The 21,376-nt window shown below is 44.9% G+C and overlaps 1 long non-coding RNA gene across 1 annotated transcript; it reads left to right on the top strand.

Annotated features, from left to right (window-relative positions):
* The first annotated feature begins 467 nt into the window (after window positions 1-467).
* On the top strand, window positions 468-1,324 carry LOC120240955. Its single transcript, XR_005530788.1, has 2 exons — window positions 468-584; window positions 1,209-1,324. It is a non-coding gene; the product is annotated as an uncharacterized LOC120240955 (long non-coding RNA).
* Window positions 1,325-21,376: the final 20,052 nt, after the last annotated feature.

Raw genomic sequence — 21,376 nt, 5'->3', positions numbered from 1 at the left:
CACCTGACTAGCCTGTGCTTCAGTATCTTTATCCAGAAAATGGGCTATCATAGCACCCATGACTTGAGTACGCTGTAAAAACTGGATACAATTCACTTGAAATTCTGTACTAATCTGAAGGACCAATGTGATTATATATAGCTTCATATAATAAACCAAGTAAATTCAAACTTCATTAGCAGAGGAATAAATTTTAATTATAGATGTTCCTTCTTAAAAAGTGCATCTAGGGGGCACCTGGGTGGCTCAGGCGCCTCCCGTAATCACACTCTGTCTCTCTCTCTCAAATATAAACATTAAAAAAACATTTTTTTAAAGTGCATCTAAAAGTAAGTAAGTATTCAGGAAATTATGATTTGAAGTAACAATTTATAGTCTTCAATTTCTTCTCAAACATAGCTATCAGCCCCCAGTGCACTATTTAATCATTCATGTGAATTATCTGTCCATTTGCATTTTAGATGAGGCCTTCTTTCAAGACTCAAAATGTTGTTGTAACATTTTAGTGATTTAACGTTTAACGCTCATCGGGACCCGCTAATCTGAAGACGAGCCTCTCCCAGCCTGACCGGAAGTGACCCCCAGTAAGCAGGAGTGTGTGGAAGGGCACAATTTCTTTTTTCAAGGCTCACTCACTTAACATGGGACAAAGCTATTTGTATCTAAATGTACTTAATTGGTACAAAATCAGAAACCATAGAAATTTGGAACATGTCGACCTTTAACATTAGTATATAGTTTACCATCATGTTGTCACGTCAGTTAGATGATATTTGGCCACTTATTCTGGTTAGATTCCTTTCCTGTTTCATTTCTAGAGAGGACAAAACAGGTCATTTTATTTACTTCCGTATAATATTGGCTTAACTACAGTAACTAAAATATACTTATAAAGTTGTAGAAATGTTTTCTCCCTGAAAGTGACTCAAACACTTTACTTGTAGTGTAGACCTGGTGGTGTAGGCTGGTTGCTAGAGAGGCAAGGGAGTGGATTCACTGAAGGGAAATAGGAAAGGAAGGAGAACTGAGTGCATTCTGTTCCCTGGGATGGGCTCCCGGAGGCAGGGCCCTCCAGCCTCTGACTAACTGCTTGCAAGGCCCAAGTTCACAAATAGCTTTGATTTTCTATAAAGACAATGACAAATGTGGGCAGAGGGGGGACCCTATGCTGGAGACATTTAAAATGATGCAGGCATCTTTTCTTTAAGGTTATAGGGAAAAGGGATTTGGAAACTACAATCTCGTGCCCAACTAACAGATTCCTCAGAACAAATAAAGTCAATCTCAGACATGTGAGATCCTAGATCATCTGCCTTTTCCACTTGAAAAAAAACCACATAGTACATACTCAAGATCCCTCTAAAAGCCCAACTAAGGAGACGTGAGATCCAAGATATGAGATCTTAAACCAAAAGAAATGCATTGAAAAGCAACTGAAACAAAAAAGGAAGAAATAAAAACAAACACAACAAAAAGACTTGGATTATAGAGGAGTGACAATTTCAAATGAAACCTCTCAAACAATAAAATGATATTTTTTTTAAAAAAGTGATCTTATTCACATTTAGTTTCTCAATTATATGGAAAAGTAACTGGAAAATGATGGGGAAATGCCCAAAAGTTTTTATAAGAACTCTATGGTCCATAGATAAATAAGATAGCATAAAATGTTACGATCTGGGGAAACTGATGGAAGGTTAGGCAGATCAGGAGGGAACAAGAGGGAGTAAGGAAGGACCTATTTGGTTTTGACCCTTTAAATAGTCCAGAATGACACTGATTTGCTGAAGTTTAATTACATATTTTTCTCCAAGATTCTCACGACATAACTTGGTTCAATAATAGAATATATCCACATATTCATGTGTTTATGCTACGATCAATTTTCTTAGAATTTATTTTATTTATTTAAATTTGTTTAATGTTTTATTTATTTCTGAGACACAGAGAGAGAGAGAGCGTGAGCAGGGGAGGGTCAGAGAGAGAGGGAGACACAGAATCCGAAGCAGCTCCAGGCGCTGAGCTATCAGCACAGAGCCCTGCGCGGGGCTCGAACCCACGAACTGTGAGATCATGATCTGAGTTGAAGTCAGACGCTTAACCGACCGAGCCACCCAGGCGCCCCTATTTTAGAATTTAAAATCAAGCACAAAATTACTAAAAAATTAACATGTTAAGATACTGATAATGTTTAAAAGGATACAAATGACAGAAGTTGTGTAGGAGTCGGTGGGGCAGAACAGGTGAAAAATAAGGTAGAAGGGAGGCCAGTGTCTTCATTTCACTTCCTGGGTGTCGAGATACTGGGTACTTTTGATAGAGTCAGAAATACAGATAAGTACTTAAATCCATAAGTGGACGCTGACCTAGGTGCACTCCCTTCCTCACCTTGTAAGTTATTATATAAGATCTGAAGCCAAGAAATAAACCGTATAAACACCCAGTTTCAGTCACTGTGGTGACTGACGATCTAAAAACAAGTATGGAGATAGTTTCATCTGAGAAGTGATTAGGTTGAAGACCAGAATATTTTATTTTCTATTTAATATCATTCTGTGATTTGGGGGGTTATTCAGACCACATTTATGTACCACAGACTCACCGTCCCTTCACTAAGCTGCTTGGGGATGGATGTGTTTCAGAATCAGATGATTTTTACCTTACCTCACATCCCCGTAGGGTCTGGGATAGCCTCGCATCGTCAAACACTCTACACGTGGGGCTACACGAGTAGCCTCACATTAGTTCAGGACAGATGACTGTAAAAGATTTACAAAACTGCCATCGCCCAGAGCCTCGTGGGTTTTGCACTTGTGCCCAGGCACGGTGGGGCTCTACGCAACCGACAGAAGGAAAACACCCGTTCGCCTCCAAGGTGGAATCGCAGTGAAACACACCTGCTGCACCTTATCCCCAACTTTCATTTCCCCTTTCAACTCAAGTGAATACCTTGGCGAAGTAAAACTAAGACACGCTGACCAAAGGCATTTCCTCTTTTGAAAGAACAAAGCACATGTATTTATGTAGCAATAACTACAGCAATGAAATGCTGGAGCAATTGTTGAAAGAACATTTGGTCTAAAGCATGATAAAGCCTCTGTTTAGATTTTGATGAAAGGATTTCCGTTAGTTTGGACAGGAACATACATGGTCCAGCAGGGCCCTGACTCTGACGTGCGACACAAGCAGCCAGGAATCCGTGTCCTTTGCAATTTACCAATCTTTCCACTCTGCCTTTTGTCACAACTAATGTTATTCATGTTTCTTCTGCTAAGGATTATAATTTTTATTTCCAGGAAGGACAAGAAAAGGTCATGCTCCAGGTGAACTAAATCATGGGATGTAATGGGGAAGGGGGGGCATCACTCAACCTCAACCACGTTTACATTATGGTGAAAACCAGAGAACAGGATACACACCGTGGACACTAAGGTAACACAGTGATCACCTCACTAAGTCAGGGATGTGAGGTCAGTGACGATGACAACCAGCAGGTCACGTTTGGGAGCTCACTGGGAACGAGGTGGTGTCACAGGACAGCTGAACGGGGAGCACAGGCGGGACATGACGCAGGCGCTCACACTGACTATGAAGGAGACCGCAGCCCTGATGCTGGCGGGAGAACAAAGAGACTTACTGTTTACGTAAATCTTAGCGCTTGATTGCAGTTGTTTAAAAAGGGCAAAGTTTGAGATCGTTGGTGTCAGGATGTCTCATCCGACATTATGGCCTCATCATGAATCAGACCTGAAACTGGTCCAGTTGCCATAGCAACTGCATCCCTGAAGCCTCACTGAAGTTTTGTTTGGCTGTGAAACGTCAGCCTTGAAGATGGGGCGAGGAGGGTCCACCAGGCTGCCGGCCAGTTTGAGGACATAGAGGAGCGTCAGCTCTGGGGACCTGGCTGCCACTCGCTCCTCAGGTCCCCCTGCATCCAGGGTCCTCTTCATGACAGTTGTGGTGGCCACTGCTCCAGGGAAAGGAAGGGGGATAAACAGCCAGCATGAACCATCCCACGGGCACGGGGCCTGGAGTGTTCGGAAGGGGGTTGAAGTCAAGAGGCCTTCCTCTTGGAAGGAAGAGGGAAAGGGTTGATTTAGAATGGATTGTGGTCAGATTGTGGGACCCCATGCAAGACAGGAGGCGGAGTCTGGAAATTATTCTGTAAGGAACAAATACTGGCTAGTGGTGCAGGTCATGAAGAACAGAGCTTAGCAAAATGAATGAGATCACGATGTGTAGATTGTAAGAGCAGAATAAAAACATCACGGACAGAAATAATAGGCTTATTAGTCTAAGTTTGAAGGGACGGAGGATCAGCTACATGAGGCAACTGGAAAATAAGTAACACCAAATGTGGAATCAGCTTCCAAGTAAGCCCATGATGGTGTCCCAGGGACCCACTGTGGAGCCAAGGGGAAGTCCCAGGTGGCTTCCAGAGTCCTTAGGCTTCAAGACAGAGCCTTGGCAATGACAGGTTTGAGGACAAAAGTCCATTTGGGTTTCCAGTGCGAGGTCAGTCTGGTATGTTCGGCAGGACGGTGAGAGGCCAGGGAGCAGAGCCCGGGCAGGGGGAGAGCCAGGATCCAGGCGCGGATGGCTGGCAGTAGAAAAGCTGATATCATCACCAGGAAAGGAGCATCGCACAGAAGCTGAGCGGGCTGAGGGGTGGGCACAGTGGAAAGAGAGCAGGAGAGGAAAGGGAAAGGGACCGAGACGGAGCGAGAAGAAAAGGCCAGAGGAGGAGTGAGAACACGGGAACATCGTGGGACCACAATGCCGGGGAAGGAGAACGGCCAAGGCCGCAGAGCTGGGGCTGCAGGTAGTCCAGGGAACGACAACTAGCTACACACGATGAGAACAGACCGTCACCACCACCCCCAAGAGGAAACCCATCACTCGTGAGGACAGACCATTAGAGTGAAAGGTTAACTTTTCATGTTTAGGTATATTTTCACACGCTTCCTCTGCTGACACCTAATACAGTATTAAGGCTTTATTTCAAACAACTCCTCTAGCAGGTGTATCCCCTAAAACATGTTGGAAAATAAAAATATCTAAGATTGTTATGAAAGCAGATTCAATTTCCACTCTGCCCCTCCAATTATCAGACACTCCCAGCTTGGCCCCATCCCCACCAGATAGATCTTGTAGAACAAAACTTTGTACCTACAATAAAATCCCGATTGACCCAATAAGGGAAGCCATAGATAAAAGGAAGATAAAAAGCAGAGGAAAAAGTTCTCAGAAATTTTGAGTCTATATCTTATATCACATTTTGAAACCACATTAAAAAGGCAAAAAATGAGAGGTCCTCTAAAGCTGTGAAGCCAGAAATCAGAACTATATCCTGGTTCAATTCTCTATGGAAGGACTGAAGGAAGGAAGGAAGGAAGGAAGGAAGGAAGGAAGGAAGGAAGGAGGGAAGGAAGGAAGAGGGAGGGAGGAAGGAAGGAAGGAAGAGGGAGGGAGGAAGGAGGGAAGATGGAGGGAGGAAGGAAGGAAGAGGGAGGGAGGGAGGGAAGGAAGGAAGGAAGGAAGGAAGGAGGGAAGGAGGGAAGGAAGGAAGGAAGGAGGGAAGGAGGGAAGGAGGGAAGGAAGGAAGGAAGGAGGGAAGGAGGGAAGGAAGGAAGGAAGGAAGGAAGGAGGGAAGGAAGGAAGGAAAGAAGGAAGGAAGGTAGGAAGGAGGGAAAGAAGGAAGGAGGGAAGGAAGGAAGATGGAAGGAAAGGAGAAAGGAAAGAAGGAACTCATTTCACTTAAAATTAAATAAAAGAAAAGATCCCAATAAATTGTCGTAAAAATTATAAGGAAAAGAATTAGGTACAGAATAATTTCCCTGCATACAGTATAAACTTACCAGAAAGACTTGTCCACAAAACAGTTGTACCAAAAAGGAAAACACAGACCTGTCTTACTCAGGGGTTATTAATGCAAAATCCAAAATAAAATATGAACAATCACAATGTTATAACATATGAAAAAGAATCACCCTGTGAGCAAGGAAGTTTCTTCCCGAAATATGAGTGCCTCAGTATTAGAAAGCCCATTGACAAAGTTCATCATATTAGTAAAGGTAAACAAAAGTCGTATGGCTTTCACAGGTATATAAAAGACATTTGACAAAATTCATCACTCACTCATATTAAAAATACTCAATAAGTAAACATGGATGACTATTGTTTCTCGATTTGCATTAGGAGCTCGAGGCTTCCGTGGATGTTAGAGACAAGGCATTAAAAAAGGAAAAGTGACCAGAGACATATCAGTTAAGAAGGAAGAAATAAACTAACTTGACTCCGTGATGGAAATACCATACATAAAATAAGAGGATGTAGTACAGGAGCAGATTTTAAAATCAATATAAAGAGGGGTGTCAGGGTAGTTCAGTCCATTGAGCGTCCAACTCTTGATTTCAGCTCAGGTCATGATCTCAGTGTCTGGGATCAAGTGTACGTTGGGCTCTGTGCTGATGGTGAAAATTGCTTGAAATTCTCTCTCTCTCCCTCTGCCCCTTTCCCCTTTTAACACATTCTGTCTCTCTAAAATAAGATTAGGTAAATAAATAAGTACATAAAATCTATATACAGAAATAGCCTTCATATATACAAACAGAACACAGGCTAGAAGATATAGTGAAAGAGATGCCTGCATCAGTAACAGCAAAAAAAATTTTTTTAAAGAAAAGAAAATGCCTAAAGTTTTTAATAACAAGAATTCAAATACTTTTCTCATAAAATTAGAATTTGAAATTTTAGAAATACTGTTTCCAGCAGCACGGAGAAATGAAGTACTGAGATAGAAAGCCAGGAAAATATGCACGTAGACCTGCAGGTGGAAAATTGTTAGGCTCTAATAAAAGAATCAAATATGTAAAGAAATGGAGAGCAACTCCCTGCTCACGGACTAGAAGATAAATATGAAGGTGTTAATTTTCTCATTAGAATAATTCCAAATAAATTATGCGCTCATTGCTGCCTCAAGGGGGGTGGAGCATGATTCTCCGCTTAGTAACTGGACTGCATGTACTTCATTCCCTCCAAAGAATATAAAGTGGAAACGAGGGGAAAGAAGGTGAATGTGTGGTGGGAAAATATGAGAAACATTAATCCAATGAGGCATTCGGTTAGTAATGTCAGAGGTGGATCATATTACTATCATGTCCCCCTGATACGTTCTAATGTGGTAACTGTGGAAGGCATGGGTACAGGGAGTTCCCATTCGGGGGCTCAAGTACTCCCTAAGGTGAAAGTCTAAAATAATCTGATAATACGGGGCACTTGGGGGAGCTCAGCCACTTAAGCTTCTGACTCTTGATTTCAGCTCAGGTCATGGCTTCACAGGTTCGTGAGTTTGAGCCCGAAGTCAGGCTCTGTGCAGACAGTGCAGAGCCTGCTTGGGATTCTCTCTCTCTCTCTCTCTCTCTCTCTCTCTCTCCCTCCTTCTCTCTGCCCCTCCCCTGCTCACCCATTCTCTCTCTCTCTCTCAAAATAAATAAGTTTTAAGAAAATAATAAAATAAAATAATGAGACAATAGAAACTAGACACATACATTGTATGTAGATGGAGCCCCTTGTCAATATATACATGCATAAATTTGTTATAATAATTAAATCATTCTCTAAAATTCAACAAATTAGTCTCATTTTAAAAAATTAAAACTCATAAAAGAGAATGAAAATAATATAAAGAATAATTAATAGGCTATCAATAGGAATTGCTGATAACATATTTTAATAAACCGACTGTTAAAGAAAGCCATACAAATTACCACTCAGTAGACTTAAGGCGATTAATGTATGCTCATGTTTAATTTCCCAAGTAACCAGAAAAAATAAATCTGAAGTCTGACTGGCAGTGTTAACAGGTGCAAACCACCCGTTGGCTGGATGTGGGGGAGGGGCGCTGTCGCTCCAGCTCCTAAGTGAGGCTCCAGCTTTGTGAGCACTTAGGAGCGCTACTTTCTGCCTCGCCCACAGGAAGTGGCTTCCGGGATTGAAGGAGGGCCACTGGGGGTTAGAGGCCAGCGGCCTAGGGTTGTGTGTCCCCGCGACCCGCAGGAGTGAGCGCTGGCAGGCTGCCTGGGCTGCGCACTGGCTTCTGCTGTTTTGATCCAGGTACATTACAGACAGCAATAAAGACCAGAGGAGGTTCTGGATACGCTCTGGCCCACCTTCCACACTGGTTGATATTTATCGCAAGAATTTACAGGGCAGTGTAACTGCTGACTTCCTGTGTCTTCTACTCCCTCCATCACTCATAGTGACCAAGCGATTTCTTCTCTTCCCTTCGTGGCAGCTTGGAATGAACAGCAGGCAGCACTCTGGGGAGTGACCGCACAGGTGTCACTCAGTCCGTGCTCGCTTCGGCCCCTGTACCGCCTCCTCACACGGGGGGGAGCCCAGGGCACCGGTCACCCTTGTATCCTCGTCTCCAAACCTTTCCAAAGCCACGGTCTCCGGCCACGCTCCCACCAGCGTCCGAAATCACCACGGTGTGGCTTGAATTGTGTCCCCAAAGAGATACGTTCATATCCAAGCCCTGGTATCTGTGAATGTGGCCTTATTTGGAAAGAGGGTGCTGGCAGTTGTGACCACACGAAAATGAGGTCCCACCAGATATGGTCCGTGGCCTCCTGAGGGGGGGAGGCACCCGAGACATAGCGGGGGAAGAGGTCGGTGGGACAAGGAGGCAGAACTGGGGAAATGAGTGCACAAGACAAGCGGCCAGACACTGCTGGAGGCAGCACGGGATTCTTCCCGGCTCCGTGGAGGGCACAGGGCCCTACTGACACCCGCATCCGGTGTCTGGGTCCGGAGCTGTAAGCGATGAAGGCAGGCTGTCCCAAGCCCGGCGTGCGGGGACTGGTTAACGGCAGCCACGGGCACACGTGCAGCCACTAACAGCCCTTTCTGTCCCAAACCATAGCAGCCGAGTCTCTCTCCAGAGCTCACTCTCTTCCTGGAACTTGCGTAAGATGCCCATTTCTCCTCTTATTTTAAGAACTGTAAAAGCTGTAAACGAACACAACAAAGTCCCTATTTAAAAATTAATTAATTAATGTTTATTTTTGAGAGAGACAGAGAAAGACAGAGTGTGAGCGGGGGAGGGGCAGAGAGAGAGAGGGAGACACAGAATCCGAAGCAGCTCCAGGCTCTGAGCTGTCAGCACAGAGCCCGACGCCGGGCTTGAACCCACGAACCGTGAGATCATGACCTGAGCCAAAGTCGGACGCTAAACCGACTGAGCCCCCCAGGATCCCACGCAAAGTCCCCATTTTGTAGCATAATCGAGATTTCAGCGCACGCGTGTCCTCTCATGAGCTGGAGCCTGAAACACGTATGAGAAGAAACAGGGGCAGCGCCACTCATCCGGACCCGGCGAAGGCCTGACAGGGGCCCTCTAGCAAGTAATGCCTCAGTCACGCCCAGTGCCCTGAAGGAGCCAGGAGCCCCTCCCCAGGGAGCAAGGAGGTGCCAGAGCAGGACAGCAGGGGGCATCTCCCGAGGCCTCGGGGAGGGAAGGCGGACGAAAATCAAAGGCAGACGGACCTTGGTCCCAAAGTCACGGACCGCACTCTTCTGGTGACTGTTCAGTTTCAGTTTCCCCAGGTTCAGACTCGCTGCTCCCTCATCACACATCCCTGACGGGGGCATTTGGGGAAATATATAGAAGCTGCCAAAATACAAAACCCATTTAGTTGAAAAACCTTTGAGCAATTTTGTTTTGCATGTTCTCGTGTTGTTTATTATCTCTTCTACGGATGAATAATGCAGCGAATGTTCCACCCAGTGTTACGGGGCACGGACTAAGGTTCTGAATGGCTGTTTTTCCCGTATGTGCTTTTCCCTCTCAGCTTTCAAAAAATTACTGTTCCTATGGAAACAGTAATGATCCCACTTTGCCCTAAAAGCAGTACATAAGAAAAAATGATTGTATATAAAAATGGCTCTTAGTTGTAACTCTTACCCCCACAATGACTATAAATACATCTCCATTGTTATCCATAATATCAAAAAATTAGAAAAAAACAATCCAAAGTAGGACTGCTGTTTAAATTAGACTCAAATATTTTTACAAGTTCTATTTCTTAGTGAAATAGAAGTTTCTATCCTCTTCTTCATCGGTTTGCTAATTCGGCCACTCAACAATCATTTATTAAATGCTTTCTCTCCGGCAAAGATAGAGAATTTGTTACAGCACATCTTCTGTTCGATACGAAGAGACTGAGAGGGAACAGGGAATGCGTACTGAGTAATGCTTTTGTCCTTAAGGAATTAGAATGACAGACGCATCTTTAACATTTTTCACATTTTCCAAAGGAATATTTAATTGTTTAAATTTTTTGAAAATGTTTATTTATTTTGAGAGGGAGAGAAGGATAGAGAGAGAGAGAGAGCAGGAGAGGGGCAGAAAGAGAGGGACAGAGAATCCTTAGCACAAACCCTGAGATCAGGGTCTGAGCCAAAATCAAGAGTGGGACGCTTAACTGACTGAGCCTCCCAGGCGCCCCTCAGAAGGATTATTTAAAAAGCCTAAATGCCAAAAATATTGATGGAAATTATTGTAGGAAAACTCAGCTCCCTCCTTCTGTCAGTGGCTGGATCATTCCATCTCGAGCCTGTTGGTTAATTATTTCTCATCTTCAGAGCTCAGAGGTAAGTGGGCCGAAGTAGCTAACAGACGAAGGCCTGGATTCAGAGACACTCAAGGCAGGCTCCTTGCTGGTCATTTATGAGGAATGATAATGATGATTTCGGAGAAATGGGGCAACTTCTATACTTCATTCTCCAAGTAGCATTAAACCCCGAATCAGTTTGATTTCATTGGAATTCACAGAGATGTTTTACCATCAGGTGAGAAATGACTCTTACCTTTACAGCTTGAGGTTCTTTGTTTTTCTCACTTAAATAATTCTCATTTATCTTAATAAGAATCTGTAATTCAGGGCGAATGACAGGCCCTCATTTAAATGATAAGCTTTTTTCTGTAGGCTACATATCCATTTTAATTGGCTGTCCAACTCTGTGTTCTTGGCATTGTGTAATTATCCTCTGTGCAGAGGCTTACAATTTAATTTCCAGGGAAGTAGGGAAGGAACCAGGGGAAGCAGCTTCCACAGAAGTGTTCCTATTAATCCTTTGGGTGAGTAAAGTGTACATAACGTTGGCTCAGGTCATGATCTCAGGGTTCATGGGTTCGAGCTCCAAGTCAGACTATATGCTGACAGCATGAAGCCCCCTTGGGATTTTCTCTCTCCCTCTTATCTCTGCCCCTCCTCCCTCCCCTCCCCCTCTCCCTCCTCTTCCTCTTCCTCCTCCTCCTCCTCCTCCTTCTTCTTCTCTCTCTCTCTCTCAAAATAAATAATTAAATTTGAAAAAAAAATCTGTGCTGTCAGAAATACTTGACCCCTTGGCCCCAGCTTAACCTGCCCGGAATCTACCATCCGGACTCTGTGGGAGCACCGGCCTCCGGTCTCTGGCCTCTGGTTGTGTTCCAGCTGCTGCCCTGGGGACCGCTGCCCAGTCGTCCCTCTTCATTCAGGTGGCTAATTGCACTTTTAACCTTCACTCTGACATCACCGACATCACGTCACCGGACTTGTGCCTCCAGCCCTGACCTCTCTACCGCCCACTAGACAGGCACATGCCCCGCAACGCGCCTGTCAACCACACTTGAGTCCCTAGAGTTCAGACCCCCCGCCTGCTCCACTCAGCAAGCTCTCCTCCAACCCACTCGGTTGCTCGGTGGTTGGAAGGCGCCCCGGGTCCCTCCCTGTCCCGACGCCCGGCCCTGCGGACACCTGCCCTGTCGGGCTGTGCAGCCAGACTTGGCCCGCTTTGTGTTCATCTCAATGTGGGGCCGCAGCTCACACCCTCACTCCCTCCCTCTGATAAGCCGCTGTCCTTACGAGAGCCAAAGGTAAGTCTCCCGCGTGACGACAGCTTACAACACCCTCTGTGGTGCAGCATAAAATCCGGGTTCCCCTTGTGATCGCCCCGCCATCACCTTCCGCTCCGGCGTCTCGGACCTCCCGCCCGCCTGCTCGACGTGCTCACGATGCACCTTTTTCTCTCACGATTGTAGGCCTTGCCCTAGAAACTACCGGTCTATAGATGGTCAGTCCTGATTTATAGAGAAATGTATTCTCCACAGATGCAACAGTGCTTTCCGTCCCCCAGGATCTGTCATCTTCTCGGGAGGAGGTGGAGTCCCTGTTCTCTGTCCTCGAGCCTGGGTGGATTCGGTGACTGGCTCCGGGGGCAGAGTGACGCTGTGCCCACGCTTAGGCTGGAGTGGCCTGTGTCTTCTGCTGGGCTCTCTCTGGGACACTTGCTTCTAGAAACCGGCTGCCATGTTGTGGAGACGCGTAGGCCACATGGAGAGACAGGTGACGTGTAGTGCTCTGGCCACAGCAAAGGTCCCAAGGGAGAATCAGCAGTAACCACCAGAAATATGCGGGGCAAGCCTTCAGGTGATTCTAGGTCACAGTCCAGTCAACCCCAGCTACAAGTTTTCCAGCTGACGCCTCGGATATTCTGGGGCAGAGACAAACCATCTGCTGTGTCCTACTTAAATTCCTGACCTTCCACGTTATTTTCTGAGCAATTTTCTCAGCGGAAACATGAACATGGTCCTCCTCAGCTTAAAATCATTCAATAATTTTTCACACAGTTCCGGATACATTACCAGTCCTTACTTCACACACCAGAGCATCCTGGCCACTCCAGAAATCCATCCGGAGACTTCTTCACATGAGTTCTAGACTCAACTATCAGTAGTCAGTACCCTGCACCCGGGCACATCACTCCTTTGCTGGAAATGCTTTATCTCCCCCTTTTCTAGCCAACCACCCTCTGCGTTAAGCTTAGATAGCATCCAGAACTCTTGTCCACAGTGATGCTCGGCTCTGTGCTCCCATGCCTCTGGCGGTCCGTCCGAGGCAGCACGTATCACTGCGCTATACTTGGAAGTGTCTTTGCCTGTAAACCACCCCTCAGTGAGCTGTAACTTCCAGGGGTACCATGTTGTATTGATTCTGTATATCTAGTAGCTCTTTTGCATGAAGACACAAAGCAAATATTTGCTGGTGGAATGTGTATGTGAGCCATCCGACCAGCTCGTAGCTTTGCTGTGGCACATTTCCTGGAAAGCTTTATGTTAGAACTTGTGCTTTGCTGAGTCTTAAATCATTTTCTGTATCCACTTTGCCATTTGTCCCATGGACAGCTCTCTGTAAGCCCCGCTATTTGCAAACAGAAAGCTACATCTACTGTCACCCTGAAGTCAGGCAAATGGTGCAGATTGGGGACATAGACACATGTACAGTGTCTGATTTAATCTCATGATATCAACAAAGCACAGTCCTAGAGGGTCTACGAAGGCAGTATCAACCCATTGCAATGGCCTTTATTTTACTCTGAAGACAAAGACAACAGGGAATAGGTAATATGAACATTTTATGCAATAACTGGCAAAGGAATTGTTTCACCCAAAGCGTAACCCATAGATTTAACTTAGATTTCTCTACCTGCTAAATCACTCATAGTTTTAATCAGAAAAATTCAGCCTAAGCTTTTCCTCAAAAGGGTGTTACCTCAAAGTTAATTGGGAAAAGGAAACTATGATATTTTATTTTAATTTTTTGAGTTTTTTAATCAATACAGTTTTTTTTTTAATATGGGAGACTATAGAGAACCTTGGAGAGACTACTGCTTATAAGACAAACCATTATCTTTCAATAAGAAAAGATATGAAATTAACCTTGAACTTGAGTCAGCTACTAATACCATAATGGCTTTCCCCAGGGGTTTCCCCTAATGGTTTTGCACAGGTCCTTGAGAGTTTTAAAACCACACCAGCTCACCCCCTTCACCTCCTGGCTCTCTCCTGCTGCCTTTGTGTCAGTAGGACTGGGAGGTCCTGAGCAGCAGGTGGCATTTTAGTGTCCTGAATTCAGCAGTGCACCTACTGTGTGGTGCTTCCTGTGCATTCTTCAGGCAGGAGATTGCATGTCATAATCACATCCTAGAGGGTCAGTGGATCCCTGCTGAGCAGAAATGACTCCTGGTGAAGTTCAATTTGCATAACAATTTAAAGAAATTACCTTCCCCAAGTCCCTAATAATGTTTGTTGACTAGGTCCCTCCCTTTTGGTTGGAAGAGGAATGCACCTGCACAGCGCACACTAAGGCAAAGGCAGCGAGCTCAGGCCTGGGGTCGCTCCCAGCAGGTTGAGGGGGCTCCGGCTTGGAATTGTCCTTTTCCCTTGTCATCGGAGTTGGGATGAGAGTGGTATAGGTTGACGACAGGTGACAGCACTGAAGACGGAGACAGGTTGGGGGGTTGGGGTTTTTACCATTTCGAAGGACCATCCCATGACTTATGCTGACACCACGGAGGGGCAAGGGCCCAGAAGCCGGAGCCTGGGGTGTCTGTCAGCTACCAACCTTCTGGGGAAGAAGGGGAGAGAGGAGAGACCAAGAACAAGTCAAACGTCAGAACCCCTTGTGTTCACTTCACCAAGAAGCCCCCTGGTCTGGCTCGGGGAGACCCTCCTCCAGGTGCCAAGGTGGTCGCACAGCAGTCCGTGTGCAGCACTGAGAAAGCCGGCATCGTTCATTCTGCGGTAGAAAGGCTTTTTCTGTGCCTAGCTCTCAAGGCTCCCTGGAGTTTTTCAGGCACTATTTTGTTGAGCTGCAGAGAGCTCTGTGAGGGGGAAGGGAGGTCTGACACCTCACACGGATAAGGTTTCATCAGAACACGTTTTGTGACCTGCGAGCCTCATGTGCCACACGTACAGTCACCTCCGCGTGACAACCACTGGCTCAACAGACCAAACAGAAAGTTACGACCTCAAGTCATAACTGAGAATCCTGACCGCCACAAAGATCCTCCAGACCCACCCCCCCATGCCTGTGTCATTGCGTGCAAAGGGCCCAGCCTCTCTGAATGGCTAGTCCTTCGCCTGGAAGTGAAGGTGGACCAGGAGGTAAACTCCTCCCGGCCACACCAGGGGCCACGCATCCAGGAGCGCTGACATCTCAATGCGGCAGCTGGTTACTCCACTATGGAAAAGCTGGCAATCCTTCCTGTTTCTACCTTCCACTGTTTATTTATTGACTTACCTGCCCTTTGATTGCACAAGGGACTTAAAAATCACTCCAGTATTTGTCTTGCATTTTTAGTCAAATTCAACCGACATTTCTTGCTAGATTTGCCCTACTCTTCTCATTAGACTCTTGCATGTTTTGATGCGTTCAAATTAGGACCATTGCCATCTGCTCCTGTTGTCCCTTGCTGGGTGACAAACCACTGCACACGCTGTGACGTAAACCAACGATCACAGCTTCTGTAGATTGGAAATCTGAACCAGGCACGAAAGATGGTGCTCTGGCACTCCGTGATTTTGAGGGACCCTGGCAGGAAGACAAGACCAGCTGGGGGACGTGAGTGTCCCGGCTACCACAGCTGAGTCGGGGACCCACTTTTGAGATGGCTCCTTCACTCACACACCTGTGCTCCGGCCAGGAAGGCGAGGCTCACCAGGTGCCCCCCACGGGGGAGTCTGCGTGGCCTCTGCGTGCAGCAGTTTTGGGGTAACTGGAATTTTTGCCTGGTGGCGGGCCTCCTCTAGAAGGAGTCCCCACAGAGCAGCAGGCTGAAGTAGGGACAGTGCATCACCCAGCTCGGGAGTCAGAGCATCAGGGAGAGCCCTCTCTTTGTGTCTAAGTGCATGTGCCAATGGCACTCAGTTCGCATCATCCTTGGGAGTTCCGTTCCAGGACATCGCCGTGCGTACTGACATTGCGAACACCAAACAACTATTCCCAGGGGAGTGTGGGGGTAGGTTCCTGTGAGCCTCTGGTCACAACATTTCAATAAGCCAATAAATACATAACTTTGTTTGTTGTGTGTTTCTGTTTGAAGACACCTTATTTAATTTAAATGGTTGATTCATTAAACACCAACCTCATAATCAGCAGCTCCGTGACTCGGGCCTGAAGGACACTCATCTAAACACATGTATTTCCTCCCTGAGGCACCCATCAGCCTTCTTGCGCTTGGGAGTGTTGGATGGCGCTGGAATACCCCCTGCCCCTAGGTACATTGTAAAAGTGACATCCCCAACAAAAAAGCACAAAAATGCAAAACAAAAAACATATCACTTAATAGATGGCCAAAAGGAGAGTTGTCTCCCGTCCGAGATCTGAAAGGAGAAAGCAGAGCGCTGCCCTCCACAGACCCAAGTCGGGGGACAAGGGTCTGGCACCCCCGTGGGTGTCTGTGAACGGCTGTGAACGCATGCCAAGTGTTGACATCGAGATTACAAATGAAGTCTAGTGAGTAGCCAAATTCGCAGCTCTGGAACCCACAAATAAGGACCTACTGCATTTTTCCAAATCACCACTTCATCTTAGCAATTTATGTGTGTGCTCTTTCGTGAGCCTTCTTGAAATGATCTGCATCAGTATCCCTGTAACAAAGAGATATTTACACAAATCAGACATCGGCCATAATCTTCTTGAAAGTTTGCTTCATACAACTTTTGATAGCCACGGGTGAAGTGTGACAGCAGAAGGTAGTTTTCATGTAGCTCTTTATTCTCCAACACCCATCTTCTGGTTGCTGCAGCCTCCTAACTGTTCACTCAATACTGTTTGAATAAATAAATTGATATGTACTTTTCCAAAGCTCAAAACGTCCATCTGTTTTGGAACTGCTGGCTGCAACAAGGGCCCTATATTTCTAGAAGTGACAAAAATTACAACTGTACCTGGAACCAGATCTCAGAAAAAAAAGACTTATATCTTCACCAAAACCATGAGTTTCTTTGCTGAAATCTGAGTTCAGGACAATGTTGTAAATTTGTTAGATAAAGACAAATAGATGAAATGAAAACAACCAGAAAAAAAAAAAAAGGTTGATCTTTTGTTTGAAAGTATTTGAAATTGCAGGGATGCATCTACAGAGAATAAACAAGAAGCAGTTCCATCATTTTCTGGAAGAATAAGGAATAAATAGCACATGAGGGCACAAAGGTCTTCAAGAGGTAATTCTCCTGTGCGTCATTTCAGAATTCAAATTAGAAGTAAAAGGATACATTTTAAGAATAAAGACATAAAAGTAGCTCATAATCAATCTTCACTCCGTTCCCACATCAAATCTATCCCTTTGTTCTTACTCTTTCTCATAAACAGTAGGAGATATTATCACTATATAAATATAGACAATTATTCCCTTTTTCATTTTGTTGGCAAATAGGAAACAACATGAATTTTAGAATCTGATGAACATGCACTTGGAGCTATGTAAACTGCAGCCAGTCATTCAGCTAATCCAAGTCTAGTTCCTGCCTCTAAGCCCCCATCTGCAGTGGCTTGGAAAGTACTCTCCTGGCCCGCCACAGCTGCTAAGGAGCCCTCTTTGTCCCTACGCACAAAAACACACTCGATGTGTTTATCTCTCTACCTCTGGTGACGTGTCTCTTGACACACGCAGATTTGTGGGATCACACAGCTGAAGCCCACATGAGGGACCCCCCCCGCAGAAGATGTGAGCCCCCCTCCTTCTCCCAAGAGCCCCTCCGTCTTGCACCAGCCCCTCCCTTCCTCAGCTCAGCTGGCTTCTCTGATCCTCTACAGCATTGGGTCCCTTACCCTGGTCTTCCTAAGCTGCTCCGACACCCCCGGCACGTTTCTGCCCTGAGTCCTGTGCACAAGCTCTTCCCGTGTGTGAGTCCTTCCCTGCTGTCCACACACCCGCACTCTCGTTTCCACTCTGCCTGTCTCACCTCTGGAGAAGCCCCCTGCCTCCTCCTCCACGGGGAACCTGTCTCTCAGTCTCTGCTGCAGGCCCTCCTGTGTGCTTCCTCATGATGTGTGTGGCCTCTTTTGTTTCCCTGTCTCCTTGGCTTTTGCTTCCCTCACCCTCCAGCTCAAGGGCTGGGCAAGTATGGCCTGGGGGCAAAACTCCAGTCACTCACTGGTTTTTGGACAGCCCAGGGGCTAAGAATGGGTTTCCACATTTTGAGGTGGATGAAAAATATCAAAATAGGAATAATACTTTATGACACATAAAAATCATTGGAAGTTCACATTCCAGTCCATAAACAAAGTTCTGTCCACACAATCGCACCCTAGTAGTGCTTATGGTTGCCTTCACGTTATAGACACAGGCCTGAGTAGCATCAGTTGAACAAATTTCCAAATTTTAAGAATCTTAAAATGAGGGGAAAAATGAATATACTAAAATAGGCAATATATGTGATAATTGGCATTTTGAGCACTTACGACATTCCAGGCCCTTATTCAAGTCTGTTATATCCATTAACTTATTTAATCAGATAATATGCTGAGCTGTTTTGATGGTGGTTCATTGGCCCCGTTTTGTAAGTGAGGGATGAGGGGCGTGCAAGCAACGAGACGCATGTTATGCCCAGACCTTCATTCCAGTTCGGTCTGGGCAGCGCTGCCCCTCCCTTGCCAAACACAACACGGTCTTATTGAGAAAAGAATAAGACCTCAGAATAGTCCAAAAAAGCAATAAAAACCATCTTTCAATATAATCCCACACTAGGGTTGTCAGATAAGGTACGAAGCACCCAGTTAAATTTCAATCTCAGAAAAGCCATGGCCAATCTTTAGTATAAGTACTTCCCAAATACAGCATGGACACACTTATACTAAAAATTATAACACTCATTGATTACTGAAATTCAAATTTAACGGACTATCCTATGCTTTTACTTCTAAATCTGGCAAATCCATCTCATATTGGAGTAAAGTGCTTCTTTATACATCTTTCCAGTACCTCGCTTCCCTTTCAGGATAGAGGGAAAAGCCCACATATTTTAAACTCATTTAGGACACTGTACATTTTTACAAGAGTATACACAGCACTTTCCATGGGCCACATTCCTTATGCATGTTACCAATGGTCCACAAATCAGCCTGGCAGGGACAGTATCGCTAGCCACATTTTATAGATGAGGCCGCTGACAGGAAAGAGGTGAAGTCGCATCTTCAAGGTTACACAGAAAGTGTGAGGTGAAATAAATACACATCCATTTCTGTCTGGCCACAGGGCGAGGCTCTTTGCAATTAAAACCAGTTTTGTGTTGTTCTCCATATCGACTCTTTAGAACTGTTTTTCCTAAATGGGCATCACGGGTCCTGTTCCAATTCATCTAAAACAGTGGGGATCATTGTCAAAATGAGGGAGTCACTGCACGTACTCTGCGTCCTCTGTCTCTGCCATCCACAGTGACCTGGGACTGCATGACCAACTTGACGCCAATTCATCCCCTACTCGTCACCAACAAAGAGTAAACAAGAAATCCATGCTAATGTCACATTCCAAGGGAAAGCTGGGTGTGCAGATCAATAGGTGTGCATTTTCCACATTGACTAGGGATAAAGTAATTAAGCAAAAACATTCACCTTCAGATGATAGAAAATGAATAGAAAGTTTTCACTCCCAAGTTGTTGATTACAACTATGCATGGAAGATACCAACCCAAATGTGGCTCAGGCTACATGCTTATTATCCTCAAGACAATTTGGCATTTTGGATGTATTTAGTTTGTTCAGATATTTAGTTTTTGAGGTTTAAGATTAAAGTCACTGAGATTTATCATACTCCATTTTAGTTGAGAATTTTCATGAAGTAATTCAACCGTATTTTTCCAATGATGTTTTAAAATTAACATTGAAGGTGAAGACATTCTTTTATAAGAAAAAAATACTTTAATATCTCACATTTGTCACTGGGCTTTACTTTCATTAGCCAAGTCTCTACCTTCCTACTTTACTATTTTGGAAGATTCTCTCAGTCTGTTTAACAGTGGTGGTCCTCATCGGGGACAGAAAATGGGCTTTGCTTCCCTGGTTTTAATTGCCATTGACAATGGGAAGTGCTTTTTGGTGGATTAAAGGAGGCAAGAGAGAAGGAAAAAAGCAACAAGGATAAAGCAGTTTGCAAAAGTAAAGGAAGAAAAAAGCTGGGACTGAACGAGGGAAGGAAAGGAAAAATGTAGGAACTGCATTGAAGAATGTTCAGAAAATCACATTCAATTAATTGTAACCGGTTTCCACAAATCCATTCTTTGCAGTGCTGAACAGAACATCTGCCTAAAACACAGCTCCCATTAGATCAAAAACTTTCATGACTTTCCACTGACTGCGTTGTAAAGGCCAAACTCCCTAGAATGTGCGCATCTGTCACCCTCCATGGGCTCCCTCTGTGCCCCTCAATGGCCTCTACCTCAGCCTGCTCTGAAATCCCCACCATAGACACCCACAGCAAGCTTTCTGGGCTTTACGGGCCTGGTAGTGGTCTCATTCATCTGAACCTGACTAAGGCAAAAATGACTTTATTCAGGCTGAGGTCATAAGCTTGAAGTGAATATATAAACTGTGGTATTCCGTTAAAAAAAAAAAAAGAGTGCATGAAAATATCTGAATTATTTCCCTTTGAATCTCATCCGAGATGAGACAGCATGGAGCATGGTATCAATGGGACTGAAAACATACCCCTAGGAACATGATCTTCATGGTATTTATAAACTCATGCATCCCAGTCATAACCACAACAGAGTGCTAGCAGTTCAATGACAAGAGAAAAAGAAACAAAAGCCATCCAAATCAGAAAGGAAGAAGTAAAATTATTTCTGTTCACAGATGGCATGATCATGTATAGATCCATAAATAAACTTATATATGTACAAAACCCTAAATGCCACACACACACACACACACACACACATTTATTCAAACTATTGAACAAGTTCAACAAAGTAGCAGGAAACAAAAGCAACACACAAGTCAATGGTGCTTCTATTCACTAAGGATAACCAAGTCAAAGAAGAAACTCAAAAAGCAAGTTTATTTATTAGACCACAAAGAATTACATCCTTAGGGATAAATGTAACAAAGGGGGTGAAAGACAGGTACACTGGAAACCTGGAAACATTGCTAAAAGAAATACAAGATACACATAAATGGAAAGACATCTTGTGCTCTTGGATCAAAAGACATAATACAGTTAGAAGCCCATACTACCCAAAGTGACCACAGGTTCAAGGCAATCCTTATCAAAATCTCAATAGCATTTTGGCAGAAACAAACTTGAATTGATGTAACGCACGTGCTCCCTCATCAAGATATTAAATAGCAAGATCTACTGGTTTGAGTATTCGGAAGTTGTGATAAGCACAAACAATACGTCGATACCCATCTCTGCACTGCAGTGCCTTGTGAATGCCATGTTTCTAAAGCGAGGGGAAGGACTCTGGTAAAGGGTGACTTGAAAACACAAGAAAGAAAGGAAACAAATGGACCCGAGGGGAGATCAGAGAGGAGAGGAGATGATACAGAAG

Source organism: Hyaena hyaena, unplaced genomic scaffold (genome assembly GCF_003009895.1).
Source record: "Hyaena hyaena isolate Hyena2069 unplaced genomic scaffold, ASM300989v1 scaffold_267, whole genome shotgun sequence".
Taxonomy (NCBI): Eukaryota; Metazoa; Chordata; class Mammalia; order Carnivora; family Hyaenidae; genus Hyaena; species Hyaena hyaena.
This window is presented reverse-complemented; position numbering and strand designations above follow the sequence as displayed.